At 39.5% G+C, this 10,000-nt stretch overlaps 1 long non-coding RNA gene across 1 annotated transcript in view; it reads left to right on the plus strand.

The window, feature by feature from the left end:
* Window positions 1-7,320: 7,320 nt before the first annotated feature.
* Window positions 7,321-10,000, plus strand: part of LOC101854020 — a 3,607-nt gene continuing 927 nt past the window's right edge. The window contains exon 1 of the long non-coding RNA XR_004858581.1: window positions 7,321-7,402. This is a non-coding gene — a long non-coding RNA (uncharacterized LOC101854020). The remainder of the gene's footprint in view (window positions 7,403-10,000) is intronic.

A 10,000-nucleotide genomic window follows, 5' to 3' on the forward strand; every position in this document is an offset into this window, starting at 1 on the left:
GGGGGGGGTTGTTTTATTTTGTTTTGTAATAACTACATTTTTCTTTAATTTAAGAAAATCGTCAAGTGTGTGTGTATGTACGTGCTTGTGTGTGTGTGTGTGTGTGTGTGTGTGTGTGTGTGCGTTTGCGTAAGTTAATTATATATTTTTACTTTTTAAACATCTCTTTGACTTCTGTATACTTTTAGTCAGACTTAATGGCGCCATTCGCAGGTTTGATTGTTTGTTTGTTGTTGGTTTTTTTGTGGTTATGAGTAACAATGAGTAGTTTTGGTGTGCAACGGACCCCATTTCAATGCTGTAGAAATATTCAAGAGATGAAGTGAAAATGGTGAAATGGTATGGGTTTTTAACGCCTCTATCAACACTATAAGGTTATTTAAGAGGCGGGGCTTCCTAGTTCAACGTCCGTCTCCGAAAGGACCGAGCCAAGTGGGAAGTTCGTGTAAAGTGCCTTTCCCAAGGACACAACGTCGGATCGAGCTGAGGCTCGAACCCCCGAACCCGCAATCTCACGATTACGAGTCCGGTAGCCTAACCACAAGTGGCTGGGGCGAATTATGAAAGTGCCCTTAACCACACAGTTTCCTACACGATTGCAAGCTCTGTAAAACCTTTCTTTATCAAACTTAACTAAGCTAAGCCCGGGGGCTCTCGTGGCCTAGAGGTTAAGGTGTTGGCCTCTCATTCAAAGGTCCCAGGTTCGAATCCGGGTGATGACCGAAAAATTTTCTTTTCTAAAATTGTCTCTTTTCACCTCCTTTCCTACTCTCTAGTCTTCTGCTTTCGTCTCCTCTTTCTGCCTCCACCCCCTCACCTCCTTTGCTCCCTCCTCTGGGCTCTTGACTCTTTCTGCAGCCTTTCGACTGCTACTCCTTGGCTCCTTTTTACTGCTGTCTTTCTGCCACACCCCTGATCTTCTGGTAGGAAAGATCTACACCTTGCCTTCTCGGACAAAGGCGAAAAATCTCGGAGGGCCGTGTGCAAGTTAAAGATCCCTTTGTAGTCTAAAATCGTAGAGTAGGCTTCGACCTCCACCCGGGCAAAATTCAAAATTTCCTACCAACTGAAAATGTTTAATGTGTCCCGCGCGCTCATATTATGACCTTGTGCATTTACGAGCGCTGTAAAACACTTACCAAAAAACAAAAACAAAAAACAAAATAAATAAATAAATAAAACAAAAAAGTAAACCCAGCTTCTAGATGCTTCATGGTCTGTAAAGTTCCACAAACTACTCAGTTTCTTTTGCAGTTTCGAATGCCGCAAATTGTTTTTATCAAACTAAACTAAACTAAACCCAGCTAGTTCCAGATCTTTCGCAGGAATTCAAATCTAGAGCATGAACACCTTAGTTTAGTCCAGTATGACACATACCAACTGACCTATCAATGTCACCTTTGCCCCTGTCTCTATTTTTGTTTTCACCTTTGTCAATTTTGTGTGTCTTTGACCCTGGCATCACAATCTGTTGTACTTCATATGACGGTTGTTTTTTCTTTGTTTCTTTTGGGGGGGGGGGGTTTTGGGTGTTATTTTTTTTTTGTTTTTTTTGTTTTTTTTTGTCCCGTGTCCTGATTTTGGTGACGATATTTGTAGGTTACGTAAAAATGTATCGGCGTAGTGTAAATTGTTATGTTTCAAGAAAAAAAAAAGAAACAAGAAAAACACAACTAGAAAAAAGTGGAACTGTTTCGTCGGTGTTGTTTGGCACATTCTCTGGATCCCCGCCCGGCTGTCCTGAGGGGGGGGGGGGGCAGGACACAACCCTCATGCCCAGCTCCTCGCACAGAGTGACCACAAATTAAGGATATAATTCGTCAACTTCATCCCTAGCATTTAATAAAATGGACAATCAATAAACAGCTGGAAAGAACAGTTATGGTTCATAAGACGCATGCTAAGTATCCCATGGACAGCTAGAAAAACAAATGAAGACGTCTTGGTTAAAGCAGATTGCAGAAAACAGCTTATGATGAATATACAAAAGCGACAGGCAATTTTTTTCGGACACACAATGCGGAAAGAAGAATTGGAGATTATTGTAACAACAGGCAAGTTTGATGGAAAGAGAGGCAGAGGCAGACAGAGGGAAAAGATACTGGACAAGTTGACAACATGGCTGGGAACAGCAAGAACGACAGACACCATTGCTGCAACGCAAGACCGAGTGAAGTTGAGGTCCGTGATCGCCCATGCCAATCGGCAAGGCACCGGATGATGATGATGCTGAAAAACCACATGGGGGCCACTTCTAAATGATGACATTGTTAGTGCGCTTGTTGCCCTACGTCTTGCTATCCTATTTTCAAAACAGTGAAAGGAGTGTGGCCAATAACTTTTGTAATATTTTTCATCGTCAATACAGTTGCGTTTGCGTTCCCTAACAAAAAATTAACACGTCAAGTTTAACTTGTGTATTTATTTACTTGCTACCCGTCATGCCATCTGGCGTTTACGGCAGCAACAAAAGATCTCCAGCTCTGTCTGTTTTGGGCAATATTGGTCAACGTCCCCCACGAATGGTTCCAGGACTTCATTTCAGACTCTGAAATTGTGTGCTTACAAGTTATTGCTGTCGGCATTCGCCACCGACACCGAGACACTTCTGTGATCGTCGGAACATGGAAAAAGCCTGAAAAATCATGCCCAGTCAACCACAGAATTACAGGGTTGCCTCTTCTTAAAAAAGTAACAGCAAATTCATCAATAATATATATATATATATATATTATATATATATATATATATATATATATATATATATATATATATATATATATATACATATTATATATATATATACACACACACGCACACACACACACACAAAGCAACACACACAGTATTGGAGGATCAGAAACAAAATTGCGTCCAGCAACAACTCAGATATCATGGGCATTAGAAGTTCTAGTTTCTAAAGAGATAGTACATTTTATAGGCTACAATTAAAGAGAGGGAAAGACAGACCAGTTAGCATTAGGTGAAGAAAATGTTATATCAAATTATTCCCCTATTCTTTCCTCGTGTGATAACACGCGACCGCGAATGGCACCATTAACTCTGACTAAAAGTATATAATATACTGAATGCAAAAAGATGATTAAAAAGTGAAAATAGATGATTAAATGACGTAAACACACACACACACACACACACACACACACACACACACACACACACACACACACACACACACACACACACACACACACACACATAACGGATTTCTTAAATTAAAAAAGAAATGTAGTCACTGCCCCAAAAAGAATATACCATTGTAGGCATACAGACTGTGACATGTGACAGCCTTTTTAAAAAAAAGTGAACAGATTTCTGATAAGAAAGATTTGACTTTGGTCTGGGTTTTTTGTGTTGTTTGTTTGGGGGTTTTTTGGGGTTGCCCTACTTACGAAGGTCTGTGTTTTTGGGGGGGAGAGTTTGTCTTTTTTTTAAAGTAAGATTTTTACGACACTTAAAAAAAGAAAAAGAATAAATGCAAGTTTTTAAAAACTAGAGCCTTAAAAACTACTTCTCAAGGAGTCTTTTTTTAATGTAGGCGTTTTCTTTCCACTAACGAAACAAATATTAAGATCATTTAGGAGGCGGGCTTCCGACCTTACCTATCAAGGCCAACCCTGTCTAAGAAGGATACAATATTCCTCGAAATTTATAATTCATATTATTATTATTATTAATATTATAATTATCATTGTTATTATTGCTATAATTATTATTATTATTATTATTATTATTATTATTATTATTATTGTTATTATTGTTATTGTTATTGTCATTACAATAATTATTATTATTATTATTATTTGTAAATACGGAGAAAATCATTTGACGCTTTTGAGAAATATCAAATTTTAACAATTTCAACCAAAATTGGGTATAACAATTTCAACCAAAATTGTACATAACAATTCCAACCCAAATTGGGCAAAACACAAACTTTTTCTTAAGCGTTCAGCTACAGGGGGGGGGGGGCTTGATCGGCTCGTTCTGGTTTCAGGACACGGACGGTAAAAGAACAACAACAGTTGTCTCAGATAGATCTAGATGTCTACACGTGCCGAGAAAGTTTTGTTGTAGAAGTTTGGGGAGAAAGTGTTATTCTGTACAGGCCCGGTTTCAGTGGGATAGGGATGGGACCACAACTCACACATCAAATGTAGCTCTGATATGGTTGCAAGAAATTATGATGGGGGTGTGCCTTGTAAGCCGAAAAGGTACAAATGAATGGGTACCGCATTTCCCCCTAACTCGGGGATCGGATTAACGAGATAATTTCCTCTTTGGAAAGTTGGGGCACAGAGTTCCCCACGTCGAGTGGATGCGATAGTAAAACACAACGTACAGATAGGGTTAAATATTGACAAATATAGCGTCCCCATAACTGAATATTATTTCAGCAGACTTTTATATAAATTGGTGTAAGAGTAGCCCTGATATAGTTGCAAAAAATGATTGGGGAACGTCTTAAAAGCTGAAAATGTACAAATGAATGGGTGCCACATTCCCCCTATATTGAGCCCCTTCCAATTATTACCTTTGGCAGTTTTTGACAAACAGAGTCTAGCAAAACAGCCCAAACAAAAAATCGAACAGTTGAAACTCGATGCTGAATAGGACGATGTCGAAAGAAAGAATTGACCCAGAAAATGCCACAAGGTTATAAAAATGTCCAGTGGCGTATTGGATCCAGTATGGAAAGAATTAATGGTCTACATCTAGAGTTTTAAATAGCAATGTTAGTTAAGTAATAATACTTCTTTAATGAACAAATAGTGATTACTTGAAGTTGAACAATGTAGTTGATTGTTAAGAAGTTGCAAAGTTTTGCGTTTCATTCAATTTTGGTTGATTTTTTTTTAATTTTTTTTTTGGATATAATTTGACATTTTTCGAAGAAATGAACTGATTTTTTCAAATATTGACAAATACAACGTCCTCATAATTGAATATTATTTCAGCAAACTTTTATTGAAATTGGTGTAAGGGTGACCCTGATATAGTTGCAAAAAATGATTGGGGAACGTCTTAAAAGCTGAAAATGTACAAATGAATGGGTACCACATTCCTCCTACATTGAGCCCCTTCGAATTATTACCTTTGGCAGTTTTTGACAAACAGAGTCTAGCAAAACAACCCACACAAAAAAGCGAACAGTTGAAACTCGATACTGAATAGGACGACGTCGAAAGAAATAATCGACCCAGAAAATGCCACAAGGTTATAAAAATGTCCAGTGGCGTATTGGATCCTGTATGGAAAGAATTAATGGTCTACATCTAGAGTTTTAAATAGCAATGTTAGTTCTGTATTAATTTTTTCTTCAATGAACAAATAGAGGCTATTTGAGGTAGAACAATGAGGTTGATTTTTAAGAAGTTGCAAAGTTTTACATTTCATTCAATTTTGGATTTTTTTTATTTTTTAAAAATAATTTGGCATTTTTCGAACAAATGAACTTATTTTTAAACCCATCCGTACGCCCTAGGGCCATTTTGTACCCCGGGGTTGCATTCTTCACATTTTAGAATACTTCTAATACGAAAACCTATTTGAAACTTTCAGTATTTCTCAAAAAAATCATTTTGACAGACTGCTAAGCAAAGCGTACGGATCTACCCCCCGGGGCAGTGCCACTGACTGTAGTGTCTTTAGGTCATTCCCAAAGGGGGGACATTTCTCGTTCAAGAATAGTAGAATTTTATATGGGCTGACTCATGTCACGCTCATAACTGTGCCTGATCTACAACAGCGAACTGCTGCTTTTTAATTCCTGATCCTTTCTATTGTCATTTTCCTCTACTTCTTTTGTATGTTTGTCACTCTCTGGTGACCTGCTGTTTCCGAGGTGCCTTGATAGTCGAAGCAGACCTTGTGCTCTTGAAGCTAGAGAGGTGAGCAGTCTAAGTCTGATTCCCTGTAAAGACTTCTCTTTTGATACCCACCCCTTGGCGCTTATATGACCTTACGCAGTTGTGAGAGCCGTAAAACCCTCTACTATATAAGTTTTAAAAAGCGTACGGATCGGATAAACGTGTAAATTTCCTCTTTGGAAAGTTGTGGCGCAGAGTTCCCCACGTCGTACGGATACGATAGTAAAACATGACGTACGGATAAGATTAAATATTGACAAATACAACGTCCTCGTACCTGAATATTATTTCATCAAACTTTCATGAAAATTGGTGTAAGAGTGGCCCTGATATGGTTGCAAGAAATTATTGGGGAACGTCTTATAAGCCGAAAATGCACAAATGAATGGGTACCACATTCACTCTAACTTTAGCCCCTTAAATAATTGCCTTTGGCAGTTTTTGACATACAGAGTCTAAGGAAACAAACCACAAAAATCGAACAGTTGAAACTCAACGATGAATAAGACGACTTACTTACGTACTTAAGTACTTACGTACTTACGTACTTACTTTCTTACTTACTTACTTACTTACTTACGTACTTACTTACTTACTTACGTACTTACTTACTTACTTACTTACTTACTTACTTACTTACTTACTTACTTACTTACTTGCTGTCTCCCTATAACGTCAGGTACATAAGGCGGAGAGCAGTTGACGCCACACTTGTCTGTCCCTGGCCACCTTCTCCAATCTCGACACATCCAGGCCCTGGGTTATTGTCTCATCCCTTATTTGGGCCTCTATAGCTTCCAGCCGGTCTTCCTAGTTTTATTATTCCAGTTGCTCTCCGATACCATGATATGTTTTTGGTGATCAGCGAAAAGAGACTCGTGTCTTGGTCATGCAAACAACATCACACACTGAAAACGTAAAAATCCCACAGTGGTCTACAAGTTTATGAAACAATACAACAGAGCGAAGACCGCGGAAGATGAAAGTCTCTTTAGAGTTGAGCACCAACGGACTAGTGTGCCGATGGTAACAGATTGCAAGTGACCTAGTAATTAATTCGTTGTTGTTGTTTGTTTGTTTGTTTGTTTGTTTGTTTGTTTGTTCGTTGTTGTTTTTTGGTGGGTTTTTGGGGGCTGAGGGGGGAGGTCGGGTCGGCCAGATAAAGAACACGTACTGTGGTCAAATAAAAGACATAATGCGTTATGTTTCTTATCTATTGTGGCAGATGTAGATTTACTCAGATGATCGAAGAATTCTTCTCATACTTTTAAAAAACTTGTACCGAATTTTTCGACCGCCCAGAAATAGTTGCTGTGAACTCCTTTGTGATCTTTCTTATCGACTTGGCCTCAGATCTAAATCTGGCACAGTGGGTCACGACAAGCCCAGATTCAGGCTTATAAAAAAGCCGACAAACAGAGATGTATCATACGGCAGAGTCTGAGAGCTGATCCTCCTCGTCTCCTCGATAACAGAGTACCTTCTTCTCTTGAGAAAGCAGAGACAGCAAGGTGAATTCACGTAACTATAATAAAGATCATATTATCCTGTTAAACTAACTTCAAATTTCTTCAAGCTGAAGGCTGATATGTAATATACCATTAAACCTATTTTCAAATTTCTTCAAGCAAAAAAAAAAAATGATCTCAAAATATTTGGAAAACGGTGTTTTTTTAAAGTGCATTTTAGACCATCAGTTGTCGTTTAGTTTACAGTAGTGGGAATTATTTTGTCCTCTCATGCCTTTAACACCAATCGCATAATGTAGATCCAGAACTCTGGCAAAGATAGTACATAACAAGATGGTCAACTCAGCCCAAAAAGTGTCCACTGGAAGTCCGCTCTTTGTTTCAGATGGCGCTGCGGTCTGTTTTGAAGCTCTCTTTCGTTTTTCCAGAAGAAGAATAGGAATAGCACCTCCTTGCGTGCGCAGATGGACTGCTGTTCATCAGCAGTTCGGGTTCGTTCAGTGCGGAGCTTTAGGGGTTTTTTTATTTTAAAGACCTCTCGCCTTTCATTCTAAAGTCAAATTAAACGAAGAAAACAATCACCCCTTCCTCCGGAAGAGTTTTTTTGTCAGCGTAACCATTTTTTAAAAAGCGTTCTTCCGAAATTCATTCAAATACTTGCTAGTTAAACTTTGATTTTTTAAAACTCAAGTAGGATAACTCTGTTCGCAAAAGGTGCGCTTTTTGCGAAGAGGGCGCCACCGAATTTTGAGGACACTTTTTTAATTGGCTCAAAGAGAGAAGTGGCCCCTCTTGTTACGTAGACTCTTTGGTTTAGTGGCGTCGGTGGCCTAGTGGTTAGGCTACCGGGCTCGTAATCGCGAGGTTGCGGGTTCTGGGGATCGAGACGTGGGCCCGACGTTGCATCCTTGGGAAAGGCACTTTACACGAATTTTCCTCTCTTCACCCTGATGGGAATGGGTACCCGGCGATAGACAACGAAAGATCTTGTCAGTATGTTAGTGCTTTAGCTCCTATAAATAGCCGCTTGCGCTGTATGCTTCCCAGGAAGTTGAGATTGTTTCAGAAAGCTCTCAGGTCAGCTGGGGTAATAGTATAGATTGTGAAGCGCATAGAGCTTGCTGTTGAGCGGTGATTTGCGCTACACAAAGGCTATCTATATTTTTTAACCGCATGTTCCATGACCAAACTGGCGTTCGTCAATTTTTGGGCATGTAAAGTTGTTGGTATCATTGGTATCATCTTAAAGTGTGTTCAATTGTCTCGCTTTTGAAGAAAAAATGTTCATTTATTTTGAGTAGAAGTTGAGATATTTGCAATTGAATTAGGTGGGGTCGCCAGAAGTGAGAGAAAAAATGACCGCCAAAGTTTGGTGACTTCCAACGCTTGAGAGTCCTTGAAAACTGCCACTTTGCATTCGTTTGACTTAAATCAACATTTTTTTCAGTAAAATCCACACGAAAATGTGTTGTTTTTTTAAGGAACGTGAAAGGGGCTGAGCCAAAAAGGAAACGGACGAGAAAATGAAATAATTTTTTTTAATTCATTATTTTGGTAAGCGCCTGATTTTCTCACAATGTCTCATATTTCATATTTTGGCCAGTTCTTCAGGCCATCAGCCCACATCACATCACAGAAAGCCCTCATTTATTAAATAAAGTTTCTATGATGAAATAGAACAGATTGTGCACATACCTCTTTTTAATGGATTAAGCATTGCATTCCTTTGATGATTCAAATGTGAACAACTTAACATTAAAGCGAAGTCACTTATATGTGTGAAATATGGTAAAATCTAGTCCACTAAGAAGCGAGATGGTCTTCAGGTGTAGCCCCCCCCCCCCCTTAAGCCGTCATACCCATAGAAATAGATTGTGCGTTAGAGGAACTTTTTGGCACCGGTGTCTATGCTGTAGGGGCAAGGCGCTTCCCTGTCGCATGCAGAAGGCCCAATTTCAATTCCCAAGTGGGGATACATTTCACTCGGGTACCTCGGTCTTGCTACTGAGATGATGTAGATAGCATTTGGTATAGCGTAAATCCCCGCTCAACAGCGAGATCTATGCGCTTCACATCTACACTATTACCCCAGCAGACCTGAGAGCATTCTAAAGCAAACTCAACTTCCTAGGAAGCATTCAGTGCAAGCACCCATTTATAGGCGCTAAAACATTAACACGCTGACTAACTTTCGCTGTCTATGGCCGGGTACCCATTTTCCACCTGAGTGAAGTGAGGAAAATTTATGTAAAGTGCCTTTCCCAAGTAAGGACACAACGTCTGGTCCGCGGCTCGAACCCCCGACCACGCAACCTCACGATTAAGAGTCCAGTAGCCCAGGTTGGACGTGATAGACAGGATCGGAAGCCTACCCCGTAAATTATCTAAATTGTGTAAATGGGAGCTGAAAAACTCCTACATTTAAAAAGCCTCAAAAACTCCAATTAAGTAATTAGAGAGACATAAAAGAGAGAGTGGTGGGAGGACGAGAACAAGGGGGGGGGAGAGAGGAGGGGGTCGGAAATAGGTGCTGTAAGATAATCAGTTACATTACAACACAAATGCAGACGATAACAGGTAGAATGGTTGTTGGGGAAAATTGGACAAAGACAGCTAGTGAAACGAAGATGTTGGACGAAA

This window comes from Aplysia californica, unplaced genomic scaffold (genome assembly GCF_000002075.1).
Source record: "Aplysia californica isolate F4 #8 unplaced genomic scaffold, AplCal3.0 scaffold00202, whole genome shotgun sequence".
Lineage (NCBI taxonomy): Eukaryota > Metazoa > Mollusca > Gastropoda > Aplysiida > Aplysiidae > Aplysia > Aplysia californica.